The sequence below is a fragment of the Scyliorhinus canicula genome, chromosome 6 (genome assembly GCF_902713615.1).
Source record: "Scyliorhinus canicula chromosome 6, sScyCan1.1, whole genome shotgun sequence".
Lineage (NCBI taxonomy): Eukaryota > Metazoa > Chordata > Chondrichthyes > Carcharhiniformes > Scyliorhinidae > Scyliorhinus > Scyliorhinus canicula.
In genome coordinates, this window is record NC_052151.1 from 42,069,497 (window position 1) to 42,087,708 (window position 18,212).

The 18,212-nt window shown below is 49.1% G+C and overlaps 1 protein-coding gene and 1 long non-coding RNA gene across 5 annotated transcripts in view; one reads left to right on the top strand and one right to left on the bottom strand.

Moving 5' to 3' along the window:
- The window catches only part of pdss2 (prenyl (decaprenyl) diphosphate synthase, subunit 2), a 262,929-nt gene that overhangs the window by 215,314 nt on the left and 29,403 nt on the right, over positions 1–18,212 (top strand). The window lies entirely within an intron of this gene.
- On the bottom strand, positions 1,806–6,703 carry LOC119967121. The gene is made up of 2 exons (XR_005460920.1): positions 6,286–6,703; positions 1,806–2,082 (listed from the first exon to the last, which is right to left on the bottom strand). It is a non-coding gene; the product is annotated as an uncharacterized LOC119967121 (long non-coding RNA).

Consider the following 18,212-nt stretch of genomic DNA (forward strand, 5'->3'; position numbering starts at 1 on the left):
AATTTGAACTGAGGGGAAGGATGGAGGAGTTCTACAATTCATTGGCGTTATTCATTATGCACTTTCGAGAATTGGATCACAGCGAACATTGGTGCAGGGGAGGTGCTGGGAGGGTTGGGGAGAGAGGGACTGTATGTGTTAATGGTGACTATGGTTGATTCCTGATTCCTTTTTGTCGTTTGTGGGCTAACGTTTGTGGTTTGGTGGGAGGTTGGGATCGTTGTTATTGATTGACGTTGCATTTGTTACTGATTATTGTTTATTGTTAGGTGTAAATTTGGGAGCAAATGTGAAAAAGGAGGAGAATAAAAATATTTTTTTAAAAAGAAACAGTGGCCTAAATAGTTTTTAAAAATCAAAATTTAGGTAGCAAAATGGAGGTAAATGGATATCTCTTTCAGAGAGCTGGTAGAGTAATAATAATAATCTTTATCCGTGTCACAAGTTTGCTCACATTAACACTGCAATGAAGTTACTGTGAAAATTCCCTTGTCGCCACATTCCGACGCCTGTTCAGGTACACTGAGGGAGAATTCAGAACGTCCAATTCACCTAACAAACACGTCTTTCGGGGTTTGTGGGAGGAACTGGAGCACCCGCAGGAAACCCACGCAGACACGGGGAGAACGTGCAGACTCCGCCCAGATAGTGACCCAAGCCGGAAATCGAACCTGGGACCCTGGTGCTGTGAAGCAACAGTGCTAACCACTGTGCTACCGTGCAGTGGACCAATGAGTGGCTTTGCCTAATGATTCCATGTTGTAGAAATTGCCGAATTATGTGAATGAAGGTTTCGTTTGGAGTAGTAGCATATGTGGAAAAGTAAGAGTCTTGCATAAACTGGTTTGTCTAAGTTGCTCTGTGTAACCTATTTAAAGAATACATTTGTCCAACTGCTTAAGTGTTCAGTTGTTACTTCAAACAATGGTCACCCTTGTTGCAAATGCAAAAACAATTAAAACTGGTGTGTGTTTCATCCTGTTGTAAGAATAACTTCATCAGCCTCAGATCCAGTGTTATTGCATTCAGTGAAATAAGAATATGTCAGCGATGCTGCCTGAAGGTTTTCTTTATTTTAAGGCTACTATATTTAAGAAAATTAGAGAACCTTTTCATTCACTGAAAAACGCATTATCATGCTTATTTTGTCAAAATGAACCTGGAGCTATTAAAAGTAACTCAAAACTCTTCTGGTTTTTCTTTTACCTGAAAAGAGAAGTGTGCCAATAGTTTTTTTTAATGTAGGAGCATGCACACTATATAGTGAAAACAGTACACTGCCCAGTTTTTACAGAAATCAGTGAATACGGAACCCAAGTTTTTAATAATCGGTCCCTGCTGCGTGTGGGTTACAATGTCTTACTCCACTTGGTCCTCAGAATAACTTTAATTAATGCTCAGAAAGCAGTAACTTTTCATCATTTGTTCCAGTGGTACACACAAATTTCCAGTTTCAAGAGCTTGGGAGTTAGCTCCAGTCTCCTTTATCCCTCAATCAACATCAACAGAATACCTGGTCGCTGTCGCTGGGTATTTGCAGCGATTACACTTCAAAAGTACTTATTGGCTGTAGAAGTCCTTCGCAAGATCTGAATGTCGTGACAAGCACTATATAAATGCAGCATGGGTTTAATAACATTATTTAACATAGGTAAACATCTCAAGGGTAGAGGGTCCAACAAGGGACCATGCAGTGCTGAGCCTAACTCTGCGGAATGAAGCCGGACAGGTGGCTGTTGTTGGTGGGGGAGCACTTTAATGGTAGTGACTGTATGACTTCTTAAAAGAATGCTCGAAGTCGTCTCTAGGTTAACTGATGCTTTATTGTGCCCCACAATAAACTACAGTGGTACTTGAAAATATACTGCTTTACTTGTCTGCAACTAGGCCCAAAAGACTTGCATCTCCACAGTTGAGTTTCACTTCTTGTCTCCTCAACCCTCTAGCTCCAACTGGCCGAAGCCGGAGCTCCGGCGTTCCTCCTATTTGTCCTCGCGCTGCCCCCTGGTGGTACTTGTACACACACAGGCGAGGATCACCACATCCCCCTTTTTCACTCTTTTTTTTTTCTTAGCTGCAGAGCTGTAACAAAACACAAATGTAACAGTTAGGTTTATATACATATATATACAACAGGGCAGGGCCATGCATGTGTCAGTCCATGTTTACAGGTTCAGACGGTCAGGTGCACGTCTGATCCGAGTGGACCTCCTGAGTGGGCATGGAGATCCAGGGTCGTCTGTGTCCATGTGGACATCTGCTGCTGGAGTGTCAGGATGATGCATGACAGCGTCCTGTAGGTCCAGCGTGTCCTGCCGATCAAGCGTCGGAAAGACCCGTGGTCGAGGTGTGACTTTAAGAAGGTCTCTCCGATTTCGTCGAACCATTGTCCCAGCGTCCAACCGAACGATGTAGGACCGCGGCGATGTTTGGCGAAGGACCACGGCCATTTTGGACCATCCTCCAGCCGGGTTCGCAACCTCACCGTGTCGTTGCTGGCCAACGGCTGCAGTACCTTGGCCTGCTGGTCATAGTGCTGCTTTTGCACTTGACGTTGGTGACGCATTTTATCCAGGACAGGCGAGTGATCAGGATTGGTGAATTGTAGCGCTGGTAATGTTGTCCGTACGTCCCTGTTGAAAAGCATCTGAGCTGGTGATAGTCCCGAGCTCAAAGGTGACGATCGATACGACAAGAGGGCCAAGTGTACGTCGGATTTCGAGTCCTCAGCCTTGCTGATGAGTTGTTTAACTATGTGGACACCTTTCTCCACCCTGCCATTTGATTGCGGAAAGTGTGGACTCGACGTTATATGCTGGAAATTGTAGTGCTTGGCGAAGTCCGTCCACTCCCAGCTGGCAAAGCAAGGACCATTGTCGGACATGACCGTCCGTGGGATGCCATGCCTGGAGAAAGTTTCTCTGCAGGCCTTGATGACGGCTGCGGCTGTGAGATCCGGGAGTTGCAGGACTTCCGGAAAGTTGGAGTAATAGTCAATGATCAGAACATAGTTGCGGCCCATGGAGTGGAACAAGTCAATGCCCACTTTGTCCCATGGTAACGTGGCCATCTCATGCTGCTGCAGTGGCTCCTTGCATTGCGCCGGTCGATGTCTTTGGCACGTGTCACAAGTGAGCACCATGTTTGTAATGTCCTCGTTAATCCCTGGCCAGTAAACAGATTGTCGCGCTCTCCTTTTGCACTTTTCGGCACCAAGGTGCCCCTCATGAATCCTGTGAAGGATGTCCGCCCGGAGAGCCGTAGGAATGACGATCCTGTCGTTTCGTAGTATGATGCCATCGACCACGGATAGTTCAGTCCTAACATTTTGGAACTGTGGGCACCGCCCCTTTGGCCAGCCATGTTGCAGGTTGTGTAAGACTTGGAGGAGGGTGGCATCCTCCTGTGTTGCCTGACGAATTTGCTGTAGCCTTTCGTCCGTTGCCGGGAGCGTCTCCTTGCACCACTGTGCATGAGCTTCCACATCATTGATGGAAGCCGGTGGCGGGTTGTCAGCGTCCATGGCTCGTGATAGTGTGTCAGCTATCACAAGGTCCTTGCCAGGGGTGTAGACCAGCGTGAAGTCATACCTTCGCAACTTCATCATCATGCGTTGTAGGCGCGGTGTCATATCATTTAGGTCCTTGTCGATGATATTGACCAGCGGCCTATGATCCGTTTCCACGAGAAAAGTGGGGAGACCGTACACATAGTGGTGGAATTTGGTCACCCCTGTGATTAGCCCTAGGCACTCCTTTTCTATCTGTGCATACCTGCACTCTGTGACAGTCATTGCCCGTGAGGCGTAAGCCACTGGGACCCAGTCCGACTGGTCGTTCTGTTGTAGGAGCACAGCACCAATTCCATATTGACTGGCGTCAGTGGAGATCTTGGTAGGTTTTGCCGGGTCAAAAAATGCGAGCGTTGGAGCTGCCATCAACTGGTGTCTCAGATCATCCCATTCATCTTGGTGAGCTTGGGTCCAGGCAAACTCCGTGTCCTTCCTTGTCACGTTCCTCAACGCCGTTGTCCGTGCTGCCAAGTTCGATATGAATTTACCAAGGAAGTTGACGAATCCGAGGAACCTTAAAACTGCTTTCTTGTCCTGTGGTCGCTGCATGCCCTGAATCGCAGCGATCTTCTCAGCGTCCGGCGTTACCCCATGCTCGGATATAGTGTCGCCCAGGAAGGTCAGAGAGGACTGTGCGAAAGTGCACTTGGCTTGGTTGAGCTTCAGTCCATACTGGTGGATCCGCTGGAAGACTTGCTTCACCCTCGCAATATGGTCTTCCTCTGTCGTGGACCATATTATGATGTCATCCACATAGACACGGACGCCTTCGATGCCTTCTACCATCTGCTCCATAACCCTGTGAAATATTTCGGATGCCGATATGATGCCGAAGGGCATCCGATTATAGCAGTACCTTCCAAACGGCGTGTTGAAGGTGCACAGCAGGCGGCTGGACTCATCGAGCTGCATTTGCCAGAACCCCTGTGATGCATCCAGTTTGGTGAAGATTCGAGCTTGTGCCATTTCGCTCGTGATCTCCTCGCGCTTGGGAATAGGGTAGTGTTCCCTGCGAATGTTCTTATTGAGGTCCTTGGGATCTAGACAGATCCGGAGTGCACCCGACGGCTTCTTGACGCACACCAGCGAGCTGACCCAGTCAGTCGGCTGTGTGACGCTTGAGATGACACCTCGAGTTTGGAGACGCTGAAGTTCGGCTTTTAACTTGTCCCGCAATGGAGCCGGCACCCTCCGTGGGGCATGAATGACCGGTATGGCATTCTGTTTGAGCAGGATCTTGTACGTATAGGGCAGTGTGCCGATGCCCGAGAAGACGTCAGGGTAGTCGCTGAGTAGCAGTTGTATGTCCTCGGCAATTCGTGATGCTGCAGCCGTGTTCATGAAAATCCGCTGAATCAGCCGCAAATCCTTGCAGGCTTGAGCACCGAGCAGTGAGGACTTTTTGTCCTCTACAATTTCAAAGCGGAGTTCTGTCATGACTGTTTGGTTGGCAACTCGTAGGTGGCATGATCCCTTTGAGACGATCTGGTTGCCGTTGTAGTCAGTGAGCTTACATGCTGCAGGTAACACCTCGTGCGTCCCTGGGACGGATGCGAGATCTTTGCTCGTCAGCAAGTTTGCTGAGGCTCCCGTGTCCAGTTTGAAGGTGATGGGGAAGTTATTTACGTGCACCATGGCAGTCCATTCGCTTGCCGAATTGATGGCATGCACGTGACGAGGTTTTGTCGTCAGGTCCTGTGGTTCCGCTGTGGCATTAATAATTCCAATGCTGTACTTGTGCTCCCAGGAGTTGAATTCCTCATGGTCGGAATAATTGTCATCGGGTGCCTGAGTGTTCATGACATCAACTGTGCGGACCTTCATGTTCCCGTGCCGTGGCATTGAGGAGTGAAATTTTGCTGTAGACTGACATTGGGAGGCGAAGTGATTCATTTTTAAACACTTTCTGCACTTTTTTCCTTGAGCTGGACATTGCCCTTTTAAGTGGGAGGAGCCGCAACAATAACACGTCATGACGTCATGCGCATGTTGCGTTCGCGCATGCGCAGTGCAGTTTTCATTCCAGGGCCGGTATTGCGAGTAGTGCGCATGCGCATGCCGATCACTTCCGGGATCGCGTCTTTCAGGACGGTGCGCATGCGCAGACGGGCCGGAGAACGGAAGAGACGGCCTGGAGAACGGAAGAGACGACCTGTGAGGGGAAGCCACCATCTTTATATCTGCCTCGTGGTGAGTGTCTTTCAATGAATGCTTTTCAAATAACTCGTGTACCTGCTGCTTTTTCTGCTCATGTAACAAACATTTATCTATGGTAGTTTTGAGTGTTAAATCGCTTTGTAGTAACAGAGAATCTCTCAGATTTGTATCAGCAAGACCAAAGATTAGCTGATCTCTAATGAGTGAGTTTGCCAAATCACCAAAGTTGCAGCCTTGTGCCAGCAAGCGTAGGTCTGTCACAAAGTGGGAGATAGTCTCCCCGTGGTTTTGGAGTCTGCTACGCAGGGTGTACCTTTCAAGGATCTCACTGGATTGAGACTTCCAGTGTTCATCAAATTTCGCAATTACCACGTCATACTTAGTTTTGTCTGCAGCATCAGCATATGTGAACGAGTTATATGTATTTAACACCTGCTGGCCACCTATTGTGACCAAATGTGCAATTTTTCTGTCATCAGCGATTGTATGTAAGTCCAGAGCTAACAAATGCATCTCAAACTGTTGTTTAAACATTTTCCAGTTGGAATGTAGATTACCTGTAGTGCGCATTGGCCCTGTAAGTAGCTTGTGTTCCATCATTGCAGAAGGTCGTCTGGAGGTGAGAGGCTGCAGAGTCTGGTGGCCTGCCTGTTGTTGCTTTTTTTTTCTGTTTGCTGGTTCCTTTTGTTCAGAGAAGCCACTCCTGTACCATGTTTGACTTCTTAAAAGAATGCTCGAAGTCGTCTCTAGGTTAACTGATGCTTTATTGTGCCCCACAATAAACTACAGTGGTACTTGAAAATATACTGCTTTACTTGTCTGCAACTAGGCCCAAAAGACTTGCATCTCCACAGTTGAGTTTCACTTCTTGTCTCCTCAACCCTCTAGCTCCAACTGGCCGAAGCCGGAGCTCCGGCGTTCCTCCTATTTGTCCTCGCGCTGCCCCCTGGTGGTACTTGTACACACACAGGCGAGGATCACCACAGTGACCACAACATGTTACAATCTAAGCTCGTTATAGACAAAGAAATCGACAAGTTGCAAAAACGGGTTTTGGTTTGGGGCAGAGCGGATTTTCGTAAAATAAGGCGGGATCTGGCCAAGGTAGACTAGGAAGAGCAGTGGAGGCTGTTCAAAAAGGAAATGGGGAGGGTACTTGCCCAACATGTTCCCTCAAGGGTAATAGGAAGGAGTAACAAACCAAAAAACCATGGATGACCAGAGAGATTCGGGATATGATGGAAAGGAAAAGTTAGCAAGTACAAGAGGAGCAAATAAGCGGAGGCATTGGTGGAGTATAGAAAACACAGGATAGAACTTAAGAAAACAATTAGGAGAGGAAAGAGGGGATTGAAACAGCTCTGGCTGGTAAAAGTAGGGAAAATCCCAAGATATTGTATAATATCTTGCAGGGCAAGAGGATAACCAGGGAAGAGTAGGGCCCTTTCAGGACATTACGTTTGGTCAGTCAACCAACTATACGCCAGGCACCTCCTATCTACGAGACAGCAACTCCCCGGTGAGTCTCTGGATGATTTCTGGCGTGCCCTGCACATCCTGGGGAGGAACTGTGACTGCCAGGCAGTTTCAGCAGTCCAGCACACAGAACCTTTAATCCGAGACGCCTTCATTACGGGCATGAGGTCTGCGTATGTTCGCCAGCGCCTGTGGTGGAGCCAGAGGACATTTGTAGAGTGTTGAACGAATACTTCGCATCTGGTTCTTGAAAAATTGACACAGCGAGTGACAAGGATTTGGAGGTGTTGGCAGCCATAAAAGAGATAAGCCAGGTATCTATACACCAGTGAGTCGCACATCAGTGGTAGGGAAACTATTGGAGAACATTCTGAAGGAGAGAATCTATCTCCACTTGGAGAGGCAAGGTTTGATCAGGGATAGTCATGCCTAACAAATTTGATTTATTTGTTTGAGGAGGTGACCAGGTTTGTAGATGAGGGTAGATCAGTTGACGTAGTTTATAAGGATTTCAGCAAAGCCTTTGACAAGGTCCCACATGGGAAACTTATAAAGAAGGCAAATACACATGGGATACAGGGTAATTTGATAAGATGGATTCAAAATTGGCATAGTAGGAGACAGAGGGTGGTAACAGATGGCTGTTTTACTGACTGGAAGCCGTGTCTTAGTGTCGTACCACAGGAATCTGTGCTGGGTCCCCAATTATTCATCATTCATATAAGCAACATAGATGGCTATGTGGGGGGAGGGTGTGTGTGGTAGGACCTATCAGTTTCTGGATGACACAAAGATTGGCCGGGTGGTTAACAGAGAGATTGAGACTTCCGGTGGCGGCGATGTTCGAGTGAGCCGTACATTCGGCGGGCTCTCACTCCGGTGGAGCTTTAGGGGCTGATTCCCCGCGATAGCGGGACCACGGAGCGGTAGGAAGGCGGCCTGAAAGTGCTGAGGAGCGGGCTGCGGTACATGGAACTCGGGAGTCCAGGAAGCAGAGGAAGAGAGAGAGAAAGGGACAGAGGCAAGGAGCAGAGGAAGCTGACCTGGGACCTAATATGGCGGACACACGGACCTCGGACTCAGCAATCCAGCAGGTGCTGGAGAATATGCTCCAGGTGATGAAAACCAGTTTTGAGTCGTTGAAGCGGGACAGCTTGGACCCACTCCAGAGAGCGGTGGATCAGCTGAACCAGAGGCTGGATGCTCAAGATGCAAAGTTAAGGAGCTGGGAGAGGCGGTGGAGGAGCAGGCGGATGCGCAGACGGTCGCGGTGTTAGAAGTTGACGGGCTGAAGGAGCGTCAGAGAAGATTGCTGGACAGTGTGGAGGAGTTGGAGAATAGAACCCGCAGGAACAATCTGAGGATGGTCGGCCTCCCGGAGGGGGCTGAGGGAGCTGATGCCGCAGCGTTTGTAGCAGACCTGTTGATGCAGCTGATGGGGGCTGAAGCCTTTCCGCGACCGCCGGAGCTGGAGGGGGCATACAGAGTGCAGGCAAGGCAGGGGCGGCTGGGCGGACCCCCCCGCCCGATGGTGAACAGGTTCCACAGGTTTGTGGACAAGGAGCGGGTGCTGCGGTGGGCAAAGAGCGCCAGGAGCAGCATGTGGAACAACAGTGTCCTCCGCATTTACTAGGACCTAAGCCAGGTCGTGGCTCGGCGGCGAGCAGCCTTTAAGAATGTCAAGGAGGTGCTGTTCAAGAAGCACGTGAAGTTTGGTCTGCTGTTTCCGGCCCATCTATGGGTCACGCACCAGGGTCAACACCACTACTTCTCTGAGCCTGAAGAAGCGATGGACTTTGCGAGGGATCAGGGGGTGGTCCCGAAAAGGGGTCCCACGGGCACGAATTAGGACCCGAGAACTACCGTATGAAGGGACGCCGAATGTGCCTGGACCGCTGTTCAATGGTTTGCTGGGTTAAAGGGGCCAAGCGGGACATTTGGGACTCTTTCCTTTGTTTTTGGTTACTGGGTTTTTTTTTTTCTTTTGTTCTTGTTTCCTTCCTCTTTTTTCTGTTTTTTCCTTTTTGTGTGGATTTTTGCGGGGCTCCCGGAGGGCACTGGAGCCGGTATGGTAACTAAGGGTGGCCGGTCAGCAAGGGGGGTTAAGGACGTGGATTGGGGGTTTCTGTTTTACGGATGTTCATGCCTTCCTGTGCCGGTGAGTTTGCTCCAGTGGGTTGGAGAGGGGGATGGGGCGCCGGGGGGTGGGGATGAGGACGGGGAAACCATGGGAATGAGACAGGTGGGCGCCGGAGTGATGAGTCACCGGGCTAGTCAAGGGAGTCAGGTGGGGGATGTTGCTAGGAGGGGGACGGGGTTGTTCTGCTGACGTGGGAGGGATCTGAAATAGGCACTGGAAAGGAGGTAGAGGGTGGAGGAAGCCAAGAGGCGGGCCAAGAATGGTGCGACGCACGGGCCGGGGGCCGGCCTGAGAAAGGCTATGGCTGACCGGCGTGGGGGGGTTGTGCCCCCCAACCAGGCTGATCACCTGGAATGTCAGGGGACTGAATGGGCCGGTTAAGAGGGCGCGGGTGTTCGCGCACTTGCGGGCTCTGAGGGCGGTCGTAATTATGTTGCAGGAGACACATCTGAAAGTGTCTGACCAGACTAGGCTAAGGAAGGGTTGGATTAGCCAGGTCTTCCACTCGGACTTGGACTCGAAGTCCAGGGGGGTGGCAATCATGATCAACAAGCGGGTGCAATTTGAGGCGGAGGGCATAGCCACAGACAGGGGGGGTAGATACCTGATGGTAAGGGGCAGACTGGAGGGGAGAAGAGTGGTGCTGGTGAATATATACGCACTGGGATGACATGGACTTCATGAAAAGAGTGCTGGGGAAGATCCCGGACCTGGACTCTCGTAGGCTAATAATGGGGGGAGGACTTTAACTTGGTCCTGGATCCGGCTCTGGATCGGTCGTGTCCCAGAACGGGTAGACTCCCAGCAATGGCAAGGGAGCTGAAAGGGTTTATGGCGCAAATGGGGGCAGTGGACCCCTGGGGAGCCAGACAGCCGACAGGAAGGGGCTACTCATTTTACTCGCACGTCCATAAAGTATATTCTAGGATAGACTTCTTTGTTCTAAGCAGGGATTGTATACGGGAGGTAAAGAACACGGAATATTCGGCAATTACTATCTCAGACCATGCCCCGCACTGGTAGACCTGCAGGTCGGAGGGGCGAAGCACCAACACCCACAATGGAAGCTAGACGTGGGACTGCTGTCGGAGGAGGGGATCTGTGAGAGGCTTAGGAGGTGTATGCAAAATTACTTGCAGGTGAATGATACGAGGGAGGTCTCAGCGGCGACCCTGTGGGAGGCGCTGAAGGCAGTAGTGCGGGGAGAGTTGATCTCAATTGGGGCCCACAGAGCCAAGGCAAACAGGGCAGAAATGGACAGATTGGTTAGGGAAATGGGATGGATAGATGAGGAACACGCAGAGTCCCCGGGGGAGGTTTTACTCAGGGAGAGGCAGAGACTACAGGTGGAACTGGGGGCGCTATCCACGAGTAGGGCCGTGGAACAGCTTAGGAATGCGAGGGGCGTGGTGTACGAGCATGGGGAAAAGGCTAGCAGACTGTTAGCGCAGCAACTCAGGAAGAGGGAGGCGGCCAGGGAAATAAGTAGAGTGATGGATGGGGAGGGTTGCAGAGTGGAGGACCCGGCAGGATTGAATAAGGTATTCCGGGACTTCTATCGCAAGCTGTGCACTTCGGAGCCTCCGGAAGAACTGGAGGAGATGAAAAGGTTTCTAGACGAGTTAACATTCCCAACAGTAGGTGGGGGGGCGAGTGGATGAGCTGGGGGCCCCGATTAGACTTAAGGCCATGCAGTCGGGGAAGGCCCCGGGGCTGGATGGATACCCGGTAGAGTTTTATAGGAAGTTCTCGGAGTTGGCGGGCCCAGTCTTGGCGAGGGTTTTTAATGAGGCTAGGGATAGAGGGACCATGCCGCCGACGATGTCACAAGCCACTATATCACTGATAGTGAAGCGGGGTAAAGACCCGGAGGTGGTGGGTCCTACAGGCCAATCTCCCTGATTAATGTAGATGCCAAGCTCCTGGCAAAGGTACTGGCGATTAGAATTGAGGACTGCGTACCGGAGGTGATTGGGGAGGACCAAACTGGGTTCGTGAAAGGCAGGCAGCTGTCAGCCAACTTGAGAAGATTACTTAATGTGATAATGATGCCCCCGGCGGGCAGGGAGGTGGAGGTAGTGGTGGCGATGGACGCCGAGAAGGCCTTTGACCGGGTGGCGTGGGACTATCTATGGGAGTTGCTCGGACGGTTTGGGTTCGGGGAGGGACTGGTGAATTGGATCAAATTATTATATCAGGCCCCAAAGGCCAGCATCAGGACTAGCAGAGAAGTGTCGGAGTACTTTAGGCTGTACCGAGGTCCCAGACAGGGCTGCCCGCTCTCCCCGCTACTGTTTGCGCTGGCCATAGAGCCGCTGGCGATTGCGCTGAGAGCCGCAAAGGGATGGAAGGGGATGGTTAGGGGCGGGGTAGAACATAGGATCTCTCTTTATGCGGACGACCTGCTCCTGTACGTGTCGGACCCAGTGGCCGGAATGGGAAGTATACTGGAAATGTTGAGGAAGTTCGGCCAGTTCTCAGGATACAAATTAAATATGGCCAAGAGTGAAATGTTTGTGGTACAGGCAAGGGGCCAGGAGAACAGACTGAGAGTGCTACATTTTGGCTGGTTGAGGAAAATTTCCGGTACTTGGGGATCCAGGTGGCGCGAGACTGGGGCAGGCTGCACAAGTAAAATTTGGCCAGGGTGGTGGAGCAAATGAAGGGAGAGTTTCGGAGATGGGATGTACTCCCGCTTTCGCTGGCAGGGAGGGTGCAGACTGTAAAGATGACAATCCACCCTAGATTTCTGTTTATTTTTCAGTGCCTCCCGATCTTTATCCCACAGTCCTTCTTCAAAAGGGTTAACAAGATGATCATGAGCTTTGTCTGGACGGGAAAATCCCCGCGGGTGAAGAAGGCGATGCTTGAGAGGAGCCACAGCGAGGGAGGGCTGGCTTTGCTGAGTCTGATTAATTATTACTGGGCGGCCAACATCGCTATGATAAGGAAGTGGATGGTGGGTACGGGGTCTGTCTGGGAGCGGGTGGAGGCAGCTTCGTGCAGAATCTCCAGCTTGGCAGCCCTGGTCACGGCTCCTCTACCGCTGCCGCCGGCCAGGCACTCCACCAGCCCGGTAGTGGTGGCGACCCTGTGGATATGGGGCCAGTGGAGGAGGCATGTAGGGGAGACGGGGGCGTCGGTTTGGGCGCCAATCTGCGACAACCATCGGTTTGCCCCCGGGAGTATGGATGGGGGGTTTCGGGCATGGCGGCAGGCGGGGGTGGGGAGGGTGGGCGATATGTTCCTGGAAGGGAGCTTTGCGAGTTTGAGGAGCTGGGAGGAGAAATTTGGTCTGGTAAGGGGAAATGATTTTTGGTACCTACAGTTGTGGGATTTTGTCCGTAAACAGGTCCCATCCTTCCCACGCCTCCCGCCATTGGGGATCCAGGACAAAATAGTCTCTAGGGGGGGCAGGAGGGGAGGGTAGAGTCTCTGATATTTATAAGGTGCTCATGAAGGAGGAAGGGTCCCTGACGGAGGAACTGAAACTCAAATGGGAGGAGGAGCTAGGCGGGGAAATGGAGGACGGACTGTGGGCAGAGGCCCTGAGTAGGGTAAATTCGACCGCAACATGTGCCAGGCTCGGCCTGGTTCAATTTAAGGTCGTTCACCGGGCCCACATGACGGCGGCTCGGATGAGCAAATTCTTTGGGGTAGAGGACAAATGCGCTAGGTGCGCAGGAGGACCAGCGAACCACGTACACATGTTTTGGGCATGCCCGATGCTTAGGGGATACTGGGAGGGATTTGCGGGGATCATGTCCCAGGTGCTTAAAAACAAGGGTGGCGATGGGTCCAGGGGTGACAATATTTGGGGTTTCGGAAGACCCGGGAGTCCAGGTTGAGAAAGAGGCTGATGTTTTGGCCTTTGCTTCCCTGATAGCCCGGCGACGAATATTATTGGCATGGAGAGACTCAAAGCCCCCGAAGACTGAGTTGTGGTTTACGGACATGTCAGGTTTCCTGGGTATGGAAAAAATTAAGTTCGCCTTGAGGGGATCTCTACAGGGGTTCACCCGAAGGTGGCAGCCATTTATTGACTTCTTTGCGGGAGAGTGAGCGTCAGCAGGGGGGGATGGCGGGGTGGGGGAGTAGAGTAGAGTAGGAGGGATAAATTGGCGGGTAGTACCGGTGGGAGAGGAGCGGGCTTGTGCAGTATGTTACGACTGAAGTATTGAATGTACGTGGATGTTTGCACATTTTTGCCTTCTTTCTGTTGATGTTTGTAACTGTTTACAATGCCAAAAAACTACCTCAATAAAATTGTTTGTTAAAAAAAAAACAGTGAGATTGAATGTCGAGTTACAGGAAGATATAGATGGGATGGGTCAAATGGGCAGATAAGTGGCAGGTGAAATTTAACCCTGAAAAGTGTGAGGTGACACACTTTGGAAGGAGTAATTTGACGAGGAAATATTCACTGAATGGCAAGACATTGGGAAGTTTCCAGGAACAAAGGGACCCTGTGGCGTGTTTGTCCATGGATCTCTGAAGACAGAAGGGCAGGTTATTAGGGTGGTGAAAAAGTCACATCTCACGCTTGCCTTCATCAATCGAGGAATAGATTACAAAAGCAAGGAGGTCATGTTGGAGTTGTATAGAAATTTGGTGATGCCACAGCTGGAGTACTGTGTGCCGTTCTGGCCACCGCATAATAGGAAGGATGTGATTTCACTGGCGGGGGTTCTGAGGAAATTCGCCAGGATGTTGCCTGGGATGGAACATTTCAGTTACGAAGAGAGGTCAGATAGGCTGGGGTTGTTTTCGCTGGAGCAGAGGTGACTGAGGGTCGACCTGATTATGAGGACCATGGACAGGTTGGATAGGGAGCAGCTGTTCTCCTTAGTTGAAGGATCAGTCACGAGGGGACACAAGTTCAAATGAGGGGCAGAAGGTTTAGGGGCTAATCTGAGGAAAAACCTTTTTACCCAGAGGTGGTGACAGTCTGGAATGCCTAGGAGGATGATAGAGGCGGGTTGCCTTTATTGATCTTGGCAGAAGTGTCGCACAGATTCGCCAGAATATTGCCAAACTCCAAGGGTTCAATTAGGAGGACAAATTGCTGGGACGAGACTTGTATTCTATGGAATGTAGAAGGTTTCTGGGTGATTTGATTGAGAGTTTTAGATTTTGAAAGAAATTGATAGGGTAAGTAGGAAACGTTCTTCTCGTAGGAACCTCCTTGAGGATTTTGTGCGAATGCTCGGCCTTGTTTATCTGCTTCTGGTATTTGCATAATCTCCCTTTCTCTTCCACCTCCACCCTACCCTTGGTGGGGAAAACCTTCAGTCAACTGGACCTGATGCTCTGGATCTCTCTCCCTAAAATACGTCTTGTGCTAATTCTATCCCCAGCTCTAAAACAATATCAAATCTTACCTCTTGAGTTTACCTCATGAGATACTTCCCTTTGTTCTCCGAGCATTACTGCTCAGATCCATTCACTTCATGACTTTGCCTCAAGACATTTACAATGTTAAAGGTGATATATAAATGCAGCTATTCTGTGTGTTAGTATGTGGCAATTGACTTCAATTCAAGGAAAGGAACCATCTGTCTCGTTTTTATGTGACTCCTTAAATTTGTGTATAATTTGCTGCTGTTCTAGGTGGTAATTGTTGGCGATGTGGAGCTGAACACCTGTTCCATTTTGGGCATCGACTGTCAGGATCAATTGTTTTCGGATCAGATATAGAATGACCAGACCGAAAATGATAAGAGTTTCCTGCCCCTTTCTCCAATAATGTCCTTTAAATTCCTTTATCTGGATGGCTCACAAATTCTCACAGCATTATCCGATGAGGGGCAGCAGGGTAGCATGGTGGTTAGCATAAATGCTTCACAGCTCCAGGGTCCCAGGTTCGATTCCCGGCTGGGTCACTGTCTGTGTGGAGTCTGCACGTCCTCCCCCTGTGTGCGTGGGTTTCCTCCGGGTGCTCCGGTTTCCTCCCACAGTCCAAAGATGTGCGGGTTAGGTGGATTGGCCATGCTAAATTGCCCGTAGTGTCCTAATAAAAGTAAGGTTAAGGGGGGGGTTGTTGGGTTACGGGTATAGGGTGGATGCGTGGGTTTGAGTGGGGTGATCATGGCTCGGCACAACGTTGAGGGCCGAAGGGCCTGTTCTGTGCTGTACTGTTCTATGTTCTATATGTTCTATGAGTCTTTCTGATTGAGTTTGTCAATCTAGAAACCTCCAGTCAGCCAGCAGCAGAGCTGTTTCAGTTCTGTTCACTGTGGTCCTACCGTGCCAAAGTGACTCGCACTGAAGAGGATTGCTCTGGACTCTCTGGTGAGATTTATCATCATGTAAACATACAAGGTGACACTGTTCCATCAGGGCAGGTTGTATAAATACTTCCATACCAATAAAACACAACTCAAATTTGTAAAATAACAGCGTGGCATTTCAGGCTAATTAGTTTAATGGTGTACACCCAGAACACCAGGTTAATTGCATGCTCAAACTTGCAACTTCATTCTGTGTATGCTTATTAAGCCCAAGTGTTATGGCAGTTTCTTCAGTGTTGTGTTTTCACTGCATGTTAATAAACAGTAAGATAAATGACAGTTTTTTTCAAAATTCCCTGCTGTTGTACCATTTCACTATCCTTTTAAATGTTTGAAATAATATCATGCTTTTCGTGTTTTCTACCACAAGCTTTTTTGGTTCAGAGAAAAGCTATTTGGGGGGGGGGGAATAATCAACGAAAACAAATGCAAGTATTTATGGCATTATTTTAATAATGAAATGCACTTTGTGTCATTAAGTCAAGGAGTATTTGTTCCATGTCACGGAATATGGAACGCTTAATTAACTGTCCTGTTTCACCCAATAATAGAGGCTGATGCTTCAGTGCAGTACTGAGGGAGTCTACCTTTCGGGTGGTGGTGTTAAACCAAGGTGCATCTGTCCGCTTCGGGTGATTGTAGAATATCCCATGGTGCTGTTCACATAGCAGCGAATCAACATTTTTCCCACCATCCTGGCCAACATTTATTCCCCAATCAACATCACCAAAGATCCATTAATTCAATCATTTTTTGTTTTTTGTAGAACCTTACCACAAATGATGGTTATATTTGCCTATAAAATAATGGCTTCTTTGCAAAAGTAATTAATTGGCTGCGAAGCACTCTGGGGCCTACTAGGAAAGCCTACTGGGCAAACCAAAAGTACTACACAAAGACAATTCCTGGGTGGCACGGTGGCGCAGTGGTTAGCACTGCTGCCTGACAGCGCTGAGGACCCGGGTTCGATACCAGCCCAGGTCACTGTCCGTGTGGAGTTTGCACATTCTCCCCGTGTCTGTATGGGTGTCACTCCCACAACCCAAACATGTGCAGGTTAGGTGGATTGGCCACACTAATTGAAAAAAAATTATTGGGTATTCTACATTTAAAAAATTAAAATAAAACAAAGACAGGGGGCTGGTTTAGCACACTGGGCTAAATCGCTGGCTTTTAAAGCAGACCCAGGCAGGCCAGCAGCACGGTTCAATTCCCGTACCAGCCTCCCCGAACAGGCGCCGGAATGTGGCGACTAGGTGCTTTTCACAGTAACTTCATTGAAGCCTACTTGTGACAATAAGCGATTTTCATTTCATTTTCATTTCACAATTCGTTCTAAGTTCTCTCAGGCTCAGCATTAACAGGACCGAATACAGAGGAAAAGCAGCAATTAGAGAAGCACACTCAATACCTTTACTGACACAAGTTCCTGTTTTCTTTCATCATTCTTGCTACTCCAAATAAGTTTTTAGGGTACCACGGAGAAGGGTTGAATGGTCCCTTTCTGTGCTGTAACGTTTCTACGTTTCTTTAGTCCGAAACCCATTTTACGCAGGACTCTTATTATTGACAGAGATATCTTGCAGCTTAGGGCAGTATTTCAACTCTGCTTAATTTTCCTCCAAAATAAATCAATATTGCAGAAAAATTAAATATGATCCAGATAAAATGCTATGTGTTAAGTGTTTATGGGCAATAGACAGCACTTCTTTACTTGAGAAATGTGCAGCCACCTTTATTCATAGCTGAGAGAAATTTATTTTTTTGGACTACCTGGGGTTCAAGCTGTACTGAATCAGGCTCCACACTGGGAGCGATGAGTTCAATTCCCAGTTAAAAATAATCCCAAAAAGCTGAAGCACTCTGGCTCGGCAGAGTTCACTAGCCACCGGCAAGGCTACAATGTCTGTAAAAGCTTCTGTTTTTATTTTTGCGTGGGCGGATAGAAACGGAGGGGAATTGACCAAATCAATTCTACCCTGCAGAAATGAAACACTTTCCTTCCCACCAGTGAGTGACGGGACAGCAGCTGTGCACAAGCCTGCAGCAGCTCTGCCAGTCCCGGCCTTGATTGAAGGGATAAATGTGGCGATGGGTGGAGACGCCACACAAGCCAAATATAATAATTCCTTTCAAAATGGGAAGGTTCCATGGCGCAAAAGCCTACACAATGCACCAGGGTCTCATTTGATAAAATCCAAAGAGCAGAAAATGTGATCTTTTATATATGTTACTTCTGTGAACCAGGTGTACAAGTAGACTCGTGACCATTCAAGCCCAATACTTCAGGTCCGGTGAAATATAATTGCATAACTGTAACCAGTTTTTATATTACACCTTCAGGTTACAAGCATCCACAGGCACTTCACAAATGAGCGAATGATGGTAAACAAAAACTGACCTAGGAAAGGAATGGTTAAGAGAAGCAACTAAACACTTAATCAAAAAGCTGTTTTTTTTTAAAGGGGGGAGAGGTGGATGGGTTTAATGAGGCAACGCTGTAGAGTTTGGAAACAAAAAGAAAATGACTTGCATTTATGCAGGGCTTTTTTTTTAATAAACATGTTATTGAGGTATT